The sequence below is a fragment of the Triticum aestivum genome, chromosome 1D (assembly GCF_018294505.1).
Source record: "Triticum aestivum cultivar Chinese Spring chromosome 1D, IWGSC CS RefSeq v2.1, whole genome shotgun sequence".
In the NCBI taxonomy this organism is placed as follows: Eukaryota; Viridiplantae; Streptophyta; class Magnoliopsida; order Poales; family Poaceae; genus Triticum; species Triticum aestivum.
In genome coordinates this window covers 383,952,177-383,973,149 of record NC_057796.1, presented here as the reverse complement: position 1 = coordinate 383,973,149, position 20,973 = coordinate 383,952,177, and positions in this window count along the sequence as shown.

Below are 20,973 nucleotides of genomic sequence, written 5' to 3'. Positions count from 1 at the left end.
AAGAACCCCCAGTACGGCAGATTCCCCAACCGAGCGGAGCTGGGTCGACCGCGAGCAGCGTCGAGAAAGTCGATGGCGATAAGTCGCGGCAAGCGGAAGTGGCGAAATGCGGTGGGGTTTGCTGGCAGCCTGGCAGCGGTGGCGGCAGGCGTCGAGCTAACACTACTGTAGGATGCTGCTAACGCGACACTACAATCAAAGACCCTTCGACGAAACTGTGCGCGATGCAATAATCGCAAACAGTGATGTAAAAAACCCGTCAAAAAGATGCAAAACATTTGCGATGACAGATGCATCAAACACGGTCCAGAATTTAGTTTCGTGTGCGATGAGGGTCATACGGTTCAGTTCAATGAACTGTTTGCGGTGAGACAGAAGAACAGAAACGGGCAGCCAGATGAAGGTGTGTGTGATATACAACATACGGTTCACTTGGATGAACTGTTTGCGATTGATGAATTCATCGTTGACGGGTTACCTTGTGCGGTCCGTGTGTGTTGTGATATGCTCTGCCTGCAGAACTTCTATGCTTTGTGTATAGAAGAACAACCTACATATACTTGGAACATGACATGATTGCAATACCAAATTAAACATCCAATTAGGTTATATAACAATTACCATAAATATTGCAAGGTTCAAATTCAAAGATTAAAATGCCCAAATTCAAACATTGCAAACCTCGTCATTTATGCAAAGGGATCAGCCGCTGACAAGTCATTTTTGGGTTTGACACAATGACTTCCAATAGCTTTGCCATATGCTCTTCCAATACGAAGTTTAGCTTTTTTTGGAGCCTCTTCCATTCTGGTGAGCCTGCACGGCGGATTGCTGGCACGCCTATTGGTGAGCCTGCGCGGCGGACTTCACGGAGCGAGGCGGACGCGCCATTAATATGGAGGAGTGGGAGCGAGGTGGGCGGCGGTCAAAGGGCTGGCTTGCCTCCCGGTGAGCCTACGCGGTGGACTGCTAGCACAACCATCGTCATTTCACACAGCTACTAGCACGCCCTGTACGGTGAGTGCGTAGCGAACACGTGGATGAATTAGATAGTGCTAGTGATTTTAGTTGCTAAAATTAGATAGTGCTAGTGATTTTTAGCTGCATATTTTGACAAATCGCAGTGTCTCTTGGCTTAGCACCGAAGTCTGGCTTTAATTTGCATACCGTATTCAATCTGAACCGTTTGCATTGAAGAGATGCACAAATCCTGCGTTGAACAGCTCGCACGCTTCTCGGTGAGCCTGCGCACCAGACTGCGCTCGCTCGCCTCCCGTTCAGTCAAGCAGTTGTCCGCACGTCACCTCCTATAGCCATTAAATCGAAGACACGTGGCGTCACGTGAATGGTTAACAGAACGCACATGATTTGAATTATACAAACGTTTGAGATATTAAAGTGGCAGCTATTTTTTCAAAATGCCTTTGTTGGCTGTTATTCGAGTGCGCCTTCTCTAAAAATGGACACGAAAAATACCAAAGCATGTCGGGTGCCATTCCATGATAGCATGCCAAGTTTCATGAATTTCAGACGAGTTTTGGATTTACTAGAATTTAAAAACAAAGTATCTGAACGTTTTGCCGGCAATAAACGGTGCCCTCGTGTTTGAAATTCATTCCCATTTCTTGCATGGGACCTAAGCATGCACCCAAGGACACAGATTTGATTTTTCAACCAATTTATATGCACTGGAGCATGTGCATGTAGTTCAAATTTGAATTATGCACATAAATGCATTAAAAACTAAGTTAATGCATAAAAATGTCCAAACGAACCCCGAAAAATCACAAAAATTGACACAACACTCCTGTTGTTCTATGTTGACATGAGAAATTTTTTGAAAGCAATAAGAGGCAATGGATATCGTTTCTTCCCGAAAGGTGGGACGTTCCTTACCGAAACCATCATGCTTGTTGTGTGAAGCTCTGGTTTGTGAGAAGCATATACCCAAACCTGCCCCAAATGGGACAAAAATTTTACCACGGAATGTTGATGCCGCTCCATGATAGCATGCCAAGTTTCATGCATTTCAAACGAGTTTTGGATTTACTAGAATTTGAAAACAAAGTATCTCAATGTTTTGCCGGCAATCAACGGTGCCCTCATGTTTGAAATTCATTCCCATTTCTTGCATGGGACCTAAGCATGCACCCAAGGACACAAATTTGATTTTTCAACCAATTTATATGCACTAGAGCATGTGCATGTAGTTCAAATTTGAATTTATGCACATCAATGCATTGAAAACTCAGTTAATGCATAAAAATGTCCAAACGAACCCCAAAAAATCAAAAAAATTGACACAACACTCCTGTTGTTCTATGTTGACACGAGAAAATTTTTGAAAGCAATAAGAGGCAATGGATATCGTTTTTTTCCTAAAGGTGGGACGTTCCCTACCGAAACCATCATGCTTGTTGTGTGAAGCTCTGGTTTGTGAGAAGCATATAACCAAACCTGCCCGAAATGGGACAAATTTTTTACCACGACATGCTGATGCCTCTCCATGATAGCATGCCAAGTTTCATGAATTTCAGACGAGTTTTCGATTTACTAGAATTTAAAAAGAAAGTATCTCAACGTTTTGCCGGCAATCAACGGTGCCCTGGTGTGAAATTCATTCCCATTTCTTGCCTGGGACCAAAGCATGCACCCAAGGACACAGATTTGACTTTTCAACCAATTTATATGGACTGGAGCATGTGCATGTAGTTCAAATTTGAATTTATGCACATAAATGCGTTGAAAACTCAGTTAATGCATATGTCCAAACGAACCCCGAAAAATCACAAAAATTGACACATCACTTCTGTTGTTCTATGTTGACACGAGAATTTTTTTGAAAGCAATAAAAGGCAATGGATATCGTTTCGTCCCCAAAGGTGGGACGTTCCCTACCGAAACCATCATGCTTGTTGTGTGAATCTCTGGTTTGTGAGAAGCATATACCCAAACCTACCCCAAATGGGACAAAATTTTTACCACGGCATGTTGATGCCGCTCCATGATAGCATGCCAAGTTTCATGAATTTCAGACGAGTTTCTGATTTACTAGAATTTAAAAAGAAAGTATCTCAATGTTTTGCCGGCAATCAACGGTGCCCTGGTGTGAAATTCATTCCCATTTCTTGCATGGGACCTAAGCATGCACCCAAGGACACCGATTTGATTTTTCAACCAATTTATATGCACTAGAGCATGTGCATGTAGTTCAATTTTGAATTTATGCACATAAATGCATTGAAAACACAGTTAATGCATAAAAATGTCCAAACGAACCCTGAAAAATCACAGAAATTGACACAACACTTTTGTTGTTCTATGTTGACATGAGAAATTTTTTGAAAGCAATAAGAGGCAATGGATATCGTTTCGTTCCCAAAGGTGGGACGTTCCCTACTGAAACCATCATGCTTGTTGTGTGAAGCTCTGGTTTGTGAGAAGCATATACCCAAACCTGCCCCAAATGGGAAAAAAATTACCACGGTATGTTGATGCCGCTCCATGATAGCATGCCAAGTTTCATGGATTTCAGACGAGTTTTGGATTTACAAGAATTTAAAAACTAGGTATCTTAATGTTTGCGGCCGAGTGACGGTGGCAGGGTGTTTGAAATTCATTCCCATTTCTTACATGGGACCTAAGCAGGCACCCAAGGACATGGATTTGATTTTTCAACCAATTTATATGCACTGGAGCAAGTACATGTAGTTCAAATTTGAATTTATGCACATAAATGCATTGAAAACTCAATTAATGCATAAAAATGTCCAAATGAACCCCGAAAAATCACAAAAATTGACACAACACTTCTGTTGTTCAATGTTGACACGACAAAAATTTTAAAAGCAATAAGAGGCAATGGATATCGTTTCGTCCCCAAAGGTGGGACGTTCCCTACCGGAACCATCATGCTTGTCCTGTGAAGCTCTGGTTTGTGAGAAGGATATACCAAAACCTGCCCGAAATGGGATAAATTTTTACCATGGCATGTTGATGCCGCTCCATGATAGCATGCCAAGTTTCATGAATTTCAAACGATTTTTGGATTTACTAGAATTTAAAACCAAGTATCTCAATGTTTGCGGTTGAGTGACAGTGGCAGGGTGTTTGACATTCATTCCCATTTCTTGCATGGGACCTAAGCATGCAACCAAGGACACATATTTGATTTTTCAAACAGTTTATATGCATTAGCATGTGCATGTAGTTCAAATTTGAATTGTGCATAATATGCCTAGAAAACCCAGTTAAGGTATAAAAATGTCCAAACGAACCCCGGACGCATCCAAAATTAAACACAACACGGCTGTTGTTCTATGTTGACACCAGAAATTTTTTGGAAGCAATAAGAGGCAACGGATATCGTTTCGTCCCCAAAGATGGCACGTTCCCTACCGAAACCATCACGCTTGTTGTGAGAAGCTCTGGTGTCACGACCGGTTTTTCAATAAAATAATTATTGAGAAACCAATCCCTGTTACGGACCAGCGAGGAAGAATTCCTTCTCACTGATAGACAATACATTGGTCACAGAAGAAAAATACCAGGAGTACTAAATATAATACAAGGTTGAGCAGAGACTGCCCAACAATTTATTACATGCACGCCGATAAAACAATACGGCGGATAGGGTGGCAACTACTAACTCACGATAATAACGATGGTGGAGATATCACCGCGAAGCGAGTGATATGACTCCAGAAGACTACAGCTCTTCGAGCGTCGGAGTGAGGCTCGAGAAGACTTATTGCGGGTGGCGGAAGCGTAAACAAAGCAAGTGACCAAAATCCGGGATCGCGCAGGACTGACTGGGACTCCTCTAGGCATCGGACGCGCTATCGAACTCTTCATCCAAGAGATCGCCTTCGTCAACATCTGGCCAAATCAACAAGCCAGGTGAGTACTTGAAAGTACTCGCAAGACAGTTCGGACATAAGGTATAACAAATGCGAACATGAAATACATGAATAAGTTAACCAGTACGATCAGACATAGAGGTAATAAATACTGGGTGCCAAGCGAGGGTCTGAATGACTCCTCGAGCGGAAAATGCGGAATAATAATACTGGTGCCAAACGAGTGTCTGAAAGACTCCTCGAGCGGAAAATGCGGAATAATAATACTGGTGCCAAACGAGTGTCTGAAGGACTCCTCGAGCGGAAAATGCGGAATAATAATACTGGTGCCGAACGAGTGTCTGAAAGACTCCTCGAGCGGAAAATGCGGAATAATAATACCACAGTCGGGCGTCGAGGCGACACCACATAAAGGGCTTATAACAGAAAATAAAGACAGTGCTTGCCACAGTCGGACGTCTGAGCGACATCGCATAAAGGGCTTATATATAATGTAAGAAGTAAAAACACGCCACAGTCGGACGTCTGGGCGACGTCACATAAAGGGCTTATATCACAACTCAATAATACAATAGTTTGAGAACATAATTTATCATGAGCATGAAACAAATATAAAGTTAGTCCTTCCGCAGGAAAAACAATAAATCTGGATTACCACTTGAGCTTGCTCACCGGGAACGGGTTTTTCCACGCGGATAGATATGGATACAATGTTTACACTACTTGATTAAGGGTACGATGATTTGGAAGGAATTGACTCTGCAGAGTTTGTACTTAACCACAGCCAACGGATTTCAGTAGTCACGGGGACTAGTTCCGTCTGCGGTGTTTTGGAAGAAACACGTCTAACCAGTACACACCCAATTTAACCATCCGAAGCCAGGGATCACCCTCGACATCATTCAAGAAAAACTTTGAGACGGGGAGGCTACAACCTCGCGTAGCATGGGATCAAATTTCTATACGCGCGCTATAAGGGGGTGCCCCCCCTCTCGGTCCCAACCGGAAACACCCATGCCCCCTGATCGGATGACTGGCTTTAATCCTGGGCCAAGGTACCATCATCCCGGCCTCTCTGTTTGGTGTGTACACGGAAAGAGGTTACCAACTTACTAAACCGCATCCCTGGCAATGAGACATGTGGTAGCACGGAAAGGGGAAAGAATGGTAACGCGGCTCCAACCACGTTAACGTCGGGGGAAAGTCGGATGACGCAAGGCTGGCATGCTACAACAGTACCACCTTGCTGCCCTTCATGTCACCACATGATTAGGCCATCTCTCATCAGAGATCATCACAACTTTGGAACAACCGGGTAGTTGCCTCACAAGCAACAGGGTATTTACCGCACTCATATGCCACGCACCAACTTTCACGCAGACATGCAAAACACCTGTCATATCAAATGTTCAAAACATGCTTGCCTGGTTCGGAGAAGTCGGAGTCTAGCTCGGCGAAGTTCGCGGCTCCGTCACCTCTCCCGGAACCTACGGCAATCACGAAACGGGTACTAACGTGAAAACCAACACATGCACAGAAACTTTGCCAAATATTTTTCAAATAAATCCCATAAAAAACAAGACAAAATTTTAAGAATGTCAGAAAAAGAATCACTCAAAAATACCTTTTTATTAAAAAGTTATAAAGGTTTCTGTCCAGGGACCTTTCTGTAATGAAACAGAAAAGTTCCAGGGTTTTAACTGAGAAAACAGAAAACGGTTCGTTTGGAAATGCGCAAGCGCAAGAGAGAAAGCGTATTTTGCCCGAAGGCGCCAACAGAAAACGGTTCGCGACTAAAAGAACAGAGGCTGACACGCGGGGTCCGCATGTCAGGTTTGAAAAGGCTCGCCGGCGCCCGAAGACGGCGGTGGACGCCGGCGTCGAACCACGGCGAGTTAGGAGAAACGGAGGGTACCAAGAGCTTGAGTGTCTTCTTCCGCATCGGTGGGTGGTGGACTCGTCCAACGGGGAGCACCACGTCGACGGCGACACTATCTCCGGCGGACGGCGGTTCGGGTGAGGATGGGGAACTCCGGTGGAGGGCTGCAAGCTTCAAATTGAAGTGCGGGTCAGAACGAGAGATGCATGGTGAAGCTACTGGCAAGAGAATGGAGGCGGAGGAGCACACACGGGGGCGAATCGGGCTGGATCCCGTGGCGGGTCGCGGCGGCCGGAGTCGAGGAAGGAGACCTCCTCGGGGCTCTTCCAGTGGCTAGGCGTGCTCTAGGGGAAGTTCAGGGCTGGTGGGTGCTCGAGTTGAAGCTCGGGGCCTCTATTTATAGGCAGATCAACGGGGTGGCCGTGAACGGAGAATCTCCGGCGAGCGATTACGGCGGAGCAGTGGATTGGAAGGTGGTTTGAGCGGTCGGGCAGCATCAGTGGAGATTACTGGGGTTGTTCCACTACTAAACGGAGCTGGCCCCGGCGTAATGGCGTCTGTCCACGGTGAGGTGACCGCACGGGCTCAACGGCGGCAGAGAGCGCGCTCCGCGCCCTGCGGTTCACGACGAGAGCGGCAGCGCATTCGGGGGAGTGGAAGGCCACGCGACGGGCTCCGGTGGTTTGGGCGGCGCTGGGTGGAGTCGTCGGCGCCGTGTCTCCCGCTGGCGTCCGCAAAGCCGCCGCGGGCGTCGGTCATGGGGCGGCGCACCTTCTGCTGCTCGTCGCCGACGCCCGCAAGACGCCAGGCGTTCGTGCGGTGCAGGAACAAGGGGGCGGGGACGAGGAGCAAGGCGACGCGGTGGCACTGGCGAGATCGATGTCATGCTCTGAAGAAAACGACAGTAGCCACTGAACTGAATCTCTAAACTTCTGAATGTGACAAAGATAGTGCACTGCAGGTGTTCGACAGAAGGTTTTGGCTATGAGATAAATTTTTTTGGATCTGTAACTTGGTGAGATGACCACTCAATGCACCCAGAGGCTGCATGAATTTACTTGGAATTTTTGGAGAAGGTTTTGAATGAATTTCACCAAATTTGGCAAATCTGGTCCAAACTTGCTGGATTTGATGCAAATCATGATCCAAAGGTGAGGGAAGGGTTAGGAGAGAGGATTTGCACTAATGCCATGGCAAGAAGGAATAGTTGAAAGTGGCAAAGGACTTTCCAAAAGCCATAGTGCATTCTCAAAAAGATTTTCAAAGGTTATTCTCTCAAATGGAAAACATTTTATCTTGAGCCCAAATGAAGAGCAAGAACTCCCAAGGCCAAAGGCAGATCTTGGGTGAATCCAAACAAAACTTTTGCCATAAAGAAAATATATTAGACGGAGAGTTCTCTTGAAGAAAAATTTTAAATCACTCCCCTCAAGTCAAATAAAACCTCTTGAAAAATCCAAATAAAACTTGGGTGTCACAACACCTACCCCCTTAGGAAAAATCTCGTCCTCGAGATTTCTGCTGATCTTCAAATAGATATGGATACTCTGCTCGGAGGAAATCTTCCCTTTCCCATGTGGCTTCATCCTCAGTGTGGTTGCTCCACTGGACCCTGAAAAACTTTGTCGTTTTCTGACGGGTCCTCCGTTCAGACTCTTCTAAAATCTTTACTGGCCTTTCTCTGTAGGTGAGATCTGGTTGCATATCAATGTCCATATGAGGTACATGTTTCTCCGGGTTACTCACACATTTCCTCAACTGCGAGACGTGGAATACGTCATGGACGTCTGACAGCTCCTTGGATAGGTCTAGTTGGTAGGCTACTGTGCCTCTTCGTGCCTTCACACAAAATGGTCCAATAAATCTTGGGGCTAGTTTCCCCTTTATTTTGAACCGTTGCAGACCCCTCATAGGAGATACTCGGAGGTATACGGAATCACCCAGTTCGAAGCTGACCTCACGATGCTTCTGATCATAGTAGCTCTTTTGTCGGCTCTGTGCTGTCTTGAGTCTGTCCCTGATTTGTTTAACTTTTTCCTCGGCCTCCTTAAGCATATCTGGGCCGAAGATACGGCTGTCACCTGTTTCTGACCAATTCAATGGGGTACGACACCTCCGTCCGTACAATGCTTCAAAGGGTGCCATTTGCAAGCTGGCTTGGTAGCTGTTGTTGTACGCAAATTCGGCATACGGCAAACTCTCTTCCCAACTGGATCCATAGGTGAGCACATAGGCTCTTAGCATATCCTCTAGGATTTGGTTTACACGTTCTGTTTGTCCATCTGTCTGAGGGTGGTATGCTGTACTGAAAGCCAGTTGTGTGCCCAGAGCTTGTTGTAGGTGTTCCAAAATTTGGAGACGAATTGGGTGCCTCGGTCTGATATTATAGTCTTCGGGACTCCATGCAAGCAAACTATACGAGATAGATAGAGCTTTCCCAGTCTTTGAGTGGAGTAGGTAGTCTTCACGGGAATGAAATGAGCAACCTTGGTTAGTCGGTCTGTGATGACCCATATGGCGTCATTTCCGCGTTGTGATCGGGGTAATCCGACAATGAAGTCCATTCCTATTTCATCCCATTTCCACTCCGGTATTCTGTTTGGCTGGAGTAGCCCTGCTGGCTTTTGATGCTCGGCCTTGATACGCTGACATGAATCGCAACAAGCAATAAATGTGGCTATATCCCTTTTCATGCCGTGCCACCAAAATCTTTCCTGGATGTCCTTGTACATTTTGGTTCCTCCAGGATGGATCGAATATGGAGCGGTGTGGCTTTCCGTCAAGATCTGTTGCTTGAGTTCCTCAATGTTAGGTACGCAAAGTCTGTTTCGGTACCACAATGTTCCTTCACTGTCTGTGACGAACTCTGAAGTCTTACTAATATTCATTTTCTTCTTTATGCCTTCGATGCTGGGATGTTCCTGTTGGGCCTTCTTAATTCGTTCCATCAAGGTGGGTTGTATCTCCAGATTTGATACGGTGCCCTCGGAGACTAACATCATGTTGAGCCTAGCGAACTCTCGCTGAAACTCAGGCCTCAAGTTTTGCTGACCGTCACTGTCCGGGCTGGGGTTTCGACTAAGGGCATCGGCCACTACATTTGCTTTTCCTGGGTGGTAGTGGATGCCGATGTCATAGTCTTTGACCAGTTCCATCCAGCGTCGTTGGCGTAAATTCAGCTCTGGCTGTGTGAAGATATATTTGAGGCTCTTATGGTCCGTATATATTTCACAACGATTTCCTAACAGAAAGTGCCTCCACTCCTTGAGTGCATGTATGACTGCTGCTAGCTCCAAGTCATGTGTTGGGTAATTTTCCTCATGTTTTCGCAGTTGCCTGGAGGCATATGCGACAACTTTGCCATCCTGCATTAGTACACATCCGAGACCTTTTAGGGACGCGTCACAATATACTTCAAAACTCTTGTGTATATCTGGCATAGTTAAGACTGGTGCGGTTGTCAGCTTTTTCTTGAGTTCTTGGAAGCTCTGCTCACATGCTTCCGTCCATACGAATTTCTTGTCCTTCTTGAGTAGTTGGGTCATAGGTTTTGCCACAGTGGAGAATCCTTCAATAAATCTCCTGTAATATCCGGCCATTCCTAGGAAACTCCGCACATCTTTGATGTTGGCGGGCGGTTTCCAGTCCAGTATGGCCTTGACCTTTTCTGGGTCTACGGCTACGCCTTCTTGGTTCAGTATATGGCCTAAGAAACCAACTTGTCTTAGCCAAAATTCGCATTTGCTAAACTTGGCGTACAACTGATGCTTCCTCAATTCTCCCAAAACCATTCTGAGGTGCTCAGCGTGCTCTTCGGGTGTCCTTGAGTAAACCAGAATATCGTCAATGAATACCACCACAAATTTGTCCATGAATTTCATGAACACTTTGTTCATGAGGTGGACGAAATATGCGGGGGCATTTGTTAGACCAAAAGGCATCACTGTGAACTCGTATAACCCATATCTGGAAGTGAATGCTGTCTTGGGGATATCCTCTGTTCGTACTTTCAGTTGATGGTATCCTGATCTCAAATCAATCTTTGAAAATACTTTAGCTTGTGCGAGCTGGTCAAACAAATCATTTATCCGTGGCATCGGGTATTTGTTTTTGATGGTGACCATATTGAGGGCTCGATAGTCTATGCACAGTCTCAGTGTCCCATCCTTCTTCTTGGCGAACAATACGGGCGAACCCCATGGTGAGGAGCTGGCTCGTATAAACCCCTTGTCCAATAATTCCTTTATCTGCTTCTTCAACTCCACCAATTCTGAGGGTGCCATTCTATACGGCTTCTTATAAATGGGAGCGGTGCCAAGTGCTAGTTCAATGCTGAATTCGATCTCTCGGTCTGGTGGCATACCTGGTAGTTCTTCCGGGAACACATCAGGGAACTCGCATACCACTGGAACTTTTCTCAGTTCTGCAATGTCCATTTTGTTCAGTTTTGGTTTCTATGACCGTGGCCTTTCTTGAGCGGAGACTCTTATTGTCTTGCCGTGATGGTGTGTGAGAATCACTGTCCGATTGAAGCAGTCAATGAATCCTTTGTTGGTGGTCAACCAGTCCATCCCTAAAATGACATCCAGTCCTTTACTTTCCAACACGATGAGATTTGCGTGGAATTGTAGTCCTTCGAACTCAATGACCACTCCTTGGCAGTAACCTTGGGCGATTTGCTTATTTCCCGGGGACTTGATGATCATAGACTTTTCCAAGGGGAGTATCGAAAAACCATGTTGCGAAACAAAACTCTTCGAAACGAACGAATGGGAAGCTCCAGAATCAAACAAAACCGTGGCAGGTACTGTGTTGACAGGGAACGTACTGAGCACGATGTCTCGGGCATTCTGCGCTTCTTCCTTGGTCACATGGTTCAAGTGACCCTTCCTGTGGTTGTTGTTGGGATTGAAGTTGTTGCGCTTGGGGGCGGGATTGTTTCCACCATTGTTCGGCTTTGGTGCCGAGTCTCTTGGCTTCGGGCATTGTTTAGCATAATGCCCTTGCTGACCACAAGCATAGCACGTGACCCCTGGACGGTATGTGAACTCTTTGTCCCTGGCATGAAACTGTCCGACGGGCCTTCGCTCAGTAGTCGTGGATCTCCTTGTGTCTGTCCTTGGGACCTCAGCCTTGCCTCGATTGCTACGGGCAAGAGTCGTCTTGTCCCTCTTCCGCTTGCGGATATCTTCTAGGCTACGACGCTCATTTTCCAAGGTGATGGCCTTGTCCACCAGCGTCTTAAAATCCGGAAAGGTGTGTACAATCAGCTGGCATCTTAGCGCTGGTGCCAGGCCGTCCAGGAATTTTTCCATCTTCTTGTTTTTTGTCATGTGCTCATCGTAGGCATAACGAGACAGCTGGGTGAACTGACCATTGTACTCTGTCACTGACATGCCTCTTTGCTTCAGGTCATCAAACTCTCTCTTCTTGATCTTTAGAATGCTCCTGGGGATGTGTGCCCCACGGAAACCTTCCTTGAACTCTTCCCAGGTGATGTTGTGTTCCCTGGGATGCATGTGTAGGAAGTTCTCCCACCATGCTGCAGCTGCTCCAGTAAGGTAGTGTGGTGCATAAAGCATTTTCTCATGATGTGAGCATTGAGCAATAATGAGTTTCCTTTCAATCTCACGAAGCCAATCATCGGCTTCCAGCGGCCTATCGGTGTGAGCAAAAGTTGAGGGGCGAGTCTTCTGCAACTCGGATAACTTGGAATGTGGTTGATAGTGTTCATGGTGGTTTCCCATGTTGATGACATGGTTCATCATCTCTTGGTGTTGTTGCTGACTTTGCTCGAAGAGACGGCATACTTGAGACAGTGCTGCTTCGCTGTCTTGTTGGCTGGACTGACCCTGAGTGAAATTGTTGCTGGTCTGTGTCCCGTAAACCTCTTCTGGCTGATTGGGCATGGAGCGAGTCCATGGGCGAGACATTTTTCCAGTCTGGGGTATTATTTGCAAAACCCATGAGAAAAACTGTGTAGCACGAGGAAACTCTTGCAAAGGCAACACAACTGATTTTTCATGGAGGAGAAGTGTTTAACATAAAACTTTCATGCGAAAAGCAAACACACGATACAGCACTCAGGATGCGCGTACACAATCCTGACATGTTATTAAAACTAGCGTACTACTCCGGAAGGCAGCAAACACACCAATACAAACTAGCGTACAGATAAAATAGCACATCATACAAGCAGACATAACACGCGGCTACTCGGTTCTCTCAGTCGGAGATGGTGAAGATCTCCTTCCCCTTGCCGATGGCAAGGCTCAGCGGTCCAGGAGAGTCAACCTCCACCTCCTCTCTAGCTGGCTCCTGGCGCGTGACGCTGTGCTGCGGTGATGGTGCGGGGGCGACTGGTGGTAGAGCGCGTGCGGCAGGCGGTGCGGCTCTGACTGGAGTAGGAGCGATGACTCGGTCGAACTCCTCAGTGGTAGGCAGACGGCGAGCAGTGGCCAAAACGGCCGGTGCATACGAGGCTGAAGACGAGACGAATGTCAGAGGCGGCGCCGTGTGGAGAAGCTCCTTCCTGCTGGCAGGACCGCCCCGGACTAAGTCCATGCGGGCAGCCACAAGATCATCTACGAGGTTGTCGAAAGACTCCTCCAGAGCCTTGAGATACTCCACAACCATCTTGATGGCTTCGTCTCTTTCTCCCCGATGGCAGGCAAACGCATAGTGGCTGGTGTATGGCACATGGCATGGGAGGTAGCGGTAGCGACGAGTCGTCATCGTAGGAAGGATGTCCCGAAGGCGAGCTATCGCCTCGCGGGCAGCCATCTGCATGGCATGCCTTTCCGTAGGCATGGCCCTTCCCGTAAAACGGAAGTGGTGAGTAGCAGATCGTCCTCCCCTGAACTGCACCATGGCTTGGTGCATAGACACGTCGTCACTGAGCTTGTGCTGATAGAGTGTGAACTCCGGGCGAGCTGCTGGCCCGATCGTGAGCTTGGTGATGGAGACGAGGAGCTTGACAAACCCCTCGGGCACGTTGGTGAACACTCGATTCTCACAGCTGCTGCCAGCCATCTACAAAAGTAGGCAAAAATTCTGAGTAGTCATGTCATAAATTTATGATGACCAACAGAAAATAGCTACAATTGCAAAATGCTGAAAAAGCACAAAAGACGCTAATAACCGATTAGCGATCGCACCTAGTGGCTTCCTACAGTCAGCCTGGCTCTGATACCAAGCTTGTCACGACCGGTTTTTCAATAAAATAATTATTGAGAAACCAATCCCTGTTACGGACCAGCGAGGAAGAATTCCTTCTCACTGATAGACAATACATTGGTCACAGAAGAAAAATACCAGGAGTACTAAATATAATACAAGGTTGAGCAGAGACTGCCCAACAATTTATTACATGCACGCCGATAAAACAATACGGCGGATAGGGTGGCAACTACTAACTCACGATAATAACGATGGTGGAGATATCACCGCGAAGCGAGTGATATGACTCCAGAAGACTACAGCTCTTCGAGCGTCGGAGTGAGGCTCAAGAAGAATTATTGCGGGTGGCGGAAGTGTAAACAAAGCAAGTGACCAAAATCCGGGATCGCGCAGGACTGACTGGGACTCCTCTAGGCATCGGACGCGCTATCGAACTCTTCATCCAAGAGATCGCCTTCGTCAACATCTGGCCAAATCAACAAGCCAGGTGAGTACTATGAAAGTACTCGCAAGACAGTTCGGACATAAGGTATAACAAATGCGAACATGAAATACATGAATAAGTTAACCAGTACGATCAGACATAGAGGTAATAAATACTGGGTGCCAAGCGAGGGTCTGAATGACTCCTCGAGCGGAAAATGCGGAATAATAATACTAGTGCCAAACGAGTGTCTGAAAGACTCCTCGAGCGGAAAATGCGGAATAATAATACTGGTGCCAAACGAGTGTCTGAAGGACTCCTCGAGCGGAAAATGCGGAATAATAATACTGGTGCCGAACGAGTGTCTGAAAGACTCCTCGAGCGGAAAATGCGGAATAATAATACCACAGTCGGGCGTCAAGGCGACACCACATAAAGGGCTTATAACAGAAAATAAAGACAGTGCTTGCCACAGTCGGACGTCTGAGCGACATCGCATAAAGGGCTTATATATAATGTAAGAAGTAAAAACACGCCACAGTCGGACGTCTGGGCGACGTCACATAAAGGGCTTATATCACAACTCAATAATACAATAGTTTGAGAACATAATTTATCATGAGCATGAAACAAATATAAAGTTAGTCCTTCCGCAGGAAAAACAATAAATCTGGATTACCACTTGAGCTTGCTCACCGGGAACGGGTTTTTCCACACGGATAGATATGGATACAATGTTTACACTACTTGATTAAGGGTATGATGATTTGGAAGGAATTGACTCTGCAGAGTTTGTACTTAACCACAGCCAACGGATTTCAGTAGTCACGGGGACTAGTTCCGTCTGCGGTGTTTTGGAAGAAACACGTCTAACCAGTACACACCCAATTTAACCATCCGAAGCCAGGGATCACCCTCGGCATCGTTCAAGAAAAACTTTGATTCGGGGAGGCTACAACCTCGCGTAGCATGGGATCAAATTTCTATACGCGCGCTATAAGGGGGTGCCCCCCCTCTCGGTCACAACCGGAAACACCCATGCCCCCTGACTGGATGACTGGCTTTAATCCTGGGCCAAGGTACCATCATCCCGGCCTCTCTGTTTGGTGTGTACACGGAAAGAGGTTACCAACTTACTAAACCGCATCCCTGGCAATGAGACATGTGGTAGCACGGAAAGGGGAAAGAATGGTAACGCGGCTCCAACCATGTTAACGTCGGGGGAAAGTCGGATGACGCAAGGCTGGTATGCTACAACAGTACCACCTTGCTGCCCTTCATGTCACCACATGATTAGGCCATCTCTCATCAGAGATCATAACAACTTTGGAACATGCGGAAAAGAAACGATAACGTGGCTCCAACCACGTTAACGTCGGAAAAAGTCGGATGACGCAAGGCTGGTATGCTACAACAGTACCACCTTGCTGCCCTTCATGTCACCACATGATTAGGCCATCTCTCATCAGAGATCATCACAACTTTGGAACAACCGGGTAGTTGCCTCACAAGCAACAGGGTATTTACCGACACTCATATGCCACGCACCAACTTTCACGCAGACATGCAAAACACCTGTCATATCAAATGTTCAAAACATGCTTGCCTGGTTCGGAGAAGTCGGAGTCTAGCTCGGCGAAGTTCGCGGCTCCGTCACCTCTCCCGGAACCTACGGCAATCACGAAATGGGTACTAACGTGAAAACCAACACATGCACAGAAACTTTGCCAAATATTTTTCAAATAAATCCCATAAAAAACTAGACAAAATTTTAAGAATGTCAGAAAAAGAATCACTCAAAAATACCTTTTTATTAAAAAGTTATAAAGGTTTCTGTCCAGGGACCTTTCTGTAATGAAACAGAAAAGTTCCAGGGTTTTAACTGAGAAAATAGAAAACGGTTCGTTTGGAAATGCGCAAGCGCAAGAGAGAAAGCGTATTTTGCCCGAAGGCACCAACAGAAAACAGTTCGCGACTAAAAGAACAGAGGCTGACACGCGGGGTCCGCATGTTAGGTTTGAAAAGGCTCGCCGGCGCCCGAAGGCGGCGGTGGACGCCGGCGTCGAACCACGGCGAGTTAGGAGAAACGGAGGGTACCAAGAGCTTCAGTGTCTTCTTCCGCGTCGGTGGGTGGTGGACTCGTCCAACGGGGAGCACCACGTCGACGGCGACACTATCTCCGGCGGACGGCGGTTCGGGTGAGGATGGGGAACTCCGGTGGAGGGCTGCAAGCTTCAAATTGAAGTGCGGGTCAGAACGAGTGATGCATGGTGAAGCTACTGGCAAGAGAATGGAGGCGGAGGAGCACACATGGGGGCGAATCGGGCTGGATCCCGTGGCGGGTCGCGGCGGCCGGAGTCGAGGAAGGAGACCTCCTCGGGGCTCTTCCAGTGGCTAGGCGTGCTCTAGGGGAAGTGCAGGGCTGGTGGGTGCTCGAGTTGAAGCTCGGGGCCTCTATTTATAGGCAGATCGACGGGGTGGCCGTGAACGGAGAATCTCCGGTGAGCGATTACGGCGGAGCAGTGGATTGGAAGGTGGTTTGAGCGGTCGGGCAGCATCAGTGGAGATTACTGGAGTTGTTCCACTGCTAAACGGAGCTGGCCCCGGCGTAATGGCGTCTGTCCATGGTGAGGTGACCGCACGGGCTCAACGGCGGCAGAGAGTGCGCTCCGCGCCCTGCGCTTCACAACGAGAGCGGCAGCGCATTCGGGGGAGTGGAAGGCCACGCGGCGGGCTCCGGTGGTTTGGGCGGCACTGGGTGGAGTCGTCGGCGCCGTGTCTCCCGCTGGCGTCCGCAAAGCCGCCGCCGGCGTCGGTCACGGGGCGGCGCACCTTCTGCTGCTCGTCGCCGACGCCCGCAAGGCGCCAGGCGTTCGTGCGGTGCAGGAACAAGGGTGTGGGGGCGAGGAGCAAGGCGACGCGGTGGCACTGGCGAGATCGATGTCATGCTCTGAAGAAAACGACAGTAGCCACTGAACTGAATCTTTGAACTTCTGAATGTGACAAAGACAGTGCACTGCAGGTGTTCGACAGAAGGTTTTGGCTATGAGATAAATTTTTCTGGAGCTGTAACTTGGTGAGATGACCACTCAATGCACCCAGAGGCTGCATGAATTTACTTGGAATTTTTGGAGAAGGTTTTGAATGAATTTCACCAAATTTGGCAAATCTGGTCCAAACTTGCAGCAGATGTAGTTTGAAAATTTTGAACTGGAGACCAGTGGATCTTCATGGTTCTAGGTTGAGGGTTCAAAGGACTAGGAGGGGAAAAAGTTTTGGTGGCAAAAATCAAAACAGAAAAAGGAGTTCCTTTGTAAACCTCCAAGTGCTATAAGAGAAGACATAAATTTATTTGAATAGAGTTTGAATGGAAATGATCACATGGGGAGGTTCAACTTGCTGGATTTGATGCAAATCATGATCCAAAGGTGAGGGAAGGGTTAGGAGAGAGGATTTGCACTAATGCCATGGCAAGAAGGAATAGTTGAAAGTGGCAAAGGACTTTCCAAAAGCCATAGTGCATTCTCAAAAAGATTTTCAAAGGTTATTCTCTCAAATGGAAAACATTTTGTCTTGAGCCCAAATGAAGAGCAAGAACTCCCAAGGCCAAAGGCAGATCTTGGGTGAATCCAAACAAAACTTTTGCCATAAAGAAAATATATGAGAGGGAGAGTTCTCTTGAAGAAAAATTTTAAATCACTCCCCTCAAGTCAAATAAAACCTCTTGAAAAATCCAAATAAAACTTGGGTGTCACATCTGGTTTGGGAGAAGCTTATACCCAAACCTGCCCCAAATGGGAAAAAAATTTTACCACGGCATGTTGATGCTGCTCCATGATAGCATGCCAAGTTTCATGAATTTCAGACGAGTTTTGGATTTACTAGAATTTAAAAACCAAGTATCTCAATGTTTGCGGCCGAGTGACGATGGCAGGGTGTTTGACATTCATTCCCATTTCTTGCATGGGACCTAAGCATGCAACCAAGGACACAAATTTGATTTTTCAACCAGTTTATATGCACTGGAGCATGTGCATGCAGTTCAAATTTGAATTATGCACCTGAAATGCCTACAAAACCAAGTTAATGTATAAAAACGTCCAAACGGACCCTGAATAATTTCAATTTTTTGACGACACACCTATAGTTGCATGTTCACTGCAGATAAAAGTTCTAGCAATTCAAACACCATCCTTTGCAGCTGTGATCCCATTACGTTATTCAAATCAAGACGAAAAGTCAAGTAGATCGCACACAGTTTATTATGACCAACCGTGTGAGATGCAACACAAAATATCTTGGAGCACCGTCGGAATGTCAAGCACACTAGCCCGCTCCTCAAAATATCATTTCACTATTCAATCGTCGCTGGTGAAAGATGGGGATGCGGACCGGCGTCCTGAGGGCAACTTCGGCGGACCACTCCGGCGAGAGTGCGGCCGCAGCCGCCAAGCACGTGCTAACAAGCTTCGTGAGGGCGACCGCAATCTGCGTCCGGGCGGCCAAGGCAGCCCAAACGACCGCTGTTGCTTCTCAGGCGGCGGCAGCAGCATCTGCCTCGGGGATAGGAACTGGCAAGAGCGGCATATCAGCTATCCGTTTCGCAGTGGCGACCTTAGCCCTGATGGAGGCCGCCCACGACCATGTCGAGGCCGTCCATGCCCAGCTCGTGGCGGTCACCGCATAAATCGAACGAAGCTTCTCTGACAACGGTCAGCAATCCACGGCCAAAGAGTTGGCAATCACGGAGAGAGTTTGAGCAGCTGTCAGTTCCCGCGTGGCCTACCTTGCCACGACGGAGCCCACCAAAGCCCTAATCGCGGCCGCCAACGCCCAGCTCATATCAGTCTATTCCAAAGATATGGCGGACGCGGATGGTGAGATGCTTGCGGAGTATGGTGCAATTCATGCCATGGAGCCCCTTCCCCAGGAGACCGTCGGGCGCGAGCTGGACATGGAGGCGGTGGCGGAGATCGACGAGCACCAGCCGTAGTAGTACTCTTTGTTTTGTTTAATTAAGAATGCCGGTGTTTAATTTGTTAGAGTAATGTTTAGGTCAACTAGCTCTTTTTAATTGCTGAACTTGCTCCATTAAGAAGTGTGGGTGTGCTGTAGTCTCCTTTGTGTACCCAAATTATGCAATGACGTGGATGACCACTGTAACCAGGGAAATTCGAACCAAAAGTTTTGACGTTCAATCTCATCACACACGGGTTGAGCTATCTATCGTTTGTGATGTTCACATATCGTACACAGTTCTGAATATGGGACCGTGTGTGATGACACTTTGCGCGCCAGTTTTTTCGCTGAAGCGATTCCAAATTTTCGGCTTCCACGGAAATATCTACCTCCCCGCCCCTTCCCCTTACCAAAAGCCACATTTCCCCTGTTTCCGCCTTCCTTTCCAAGTTGAAACCTTCACTCCTTGCTTGCAGCGCCGCCTCCTCGTTGGCGACCCTCCTTCACGCTACTCGGCCTCACCTATCCAGGCAGGTAATCCACACCCGACCCCCATCCTCCTCCTTCCACATCCCACATGCCCCGACCACCGGCGCGAGCGCGACACCTTCCACCCAAATCACCGACCCCACCACCAAATAAGCACCGCCCTAAGCCTTGGTGCACGCAGTATAGCCAGGATCTCAAGGAGCATTTGGCAGCGGAGAAGCAAATCGCGGCTGCACGCGTGGATGAGGTCGCGATGGCTGCCATTCGGCCCGACCCCCAGATCTTGGAGGAGCACCTTGCCGTCGAGGCCACCGCCGGCGCCTCACGCACCGACGCCGCGACGCGGTTGGCTGCTTTAAACGACAGTTCGTGGCGTTTTCTCGAGGCCACCATCAGTGCCTTCGACGAAGACTACGAGGTGTTTTCTCAACGTGCACGTGCCTACCTCATCTCGAGAGCCAGCAGGTTGGTGCCTGGAGCGGCTCAGGCAACTCACCACTACGACAAGGGCACCCACGAAGTGGAGGCCTCGCCCTCTTCCATGTCCAAGGAGCCAATCGTCATCGATATCTCCGACAATGAGGAGTAGCTTGTCTTATTAGCTCACTATAAGGACCCATGTTCAGTTTGCTAGCTACTGCCTTTCCTTAACTAATTCTAGTGAATTGTGCTATCTACTTTTACCATGCAATCTTCTGCTCTAGAGTATATGTTCTATATGTCATGCAATGTGGTGTTTAGTTTACTGTTTGGTTCAATTCTGCAAATGTGATGTTCAATTCTTTAGGGTGCAATTTTCCTAGTTCTCAAGCATGCTTGGTTTGGTAACTGTCTGATCTTCTATTAGGAGTATGTTATATTGTGCAATGTGGTGCTCAGTTAACGTTTGGTTCATTTGTTGTGGTGTTTAGTTAATTGTTTGGTTCAATTCTGCAATGCGATGTTCAATTGTTGTGGCTGCATTCTGTTATTGTATATCATGTGAGAAATAAATCGAATTTGGCTGTACTAAATACATGAGAAACAAATACAATTGCTATATTTCCAAGTTGTTAAGCATGCTTGCTTTGGTTAACTGTCTAATATTCTATTAGGACTATGTTATATTGTGCAATGTGGTGCTCAGTTAATGTTTGGTTCATTTGTTGTGGTGTTTAGTTAACTATTTGGTTCAATTCTGCAAT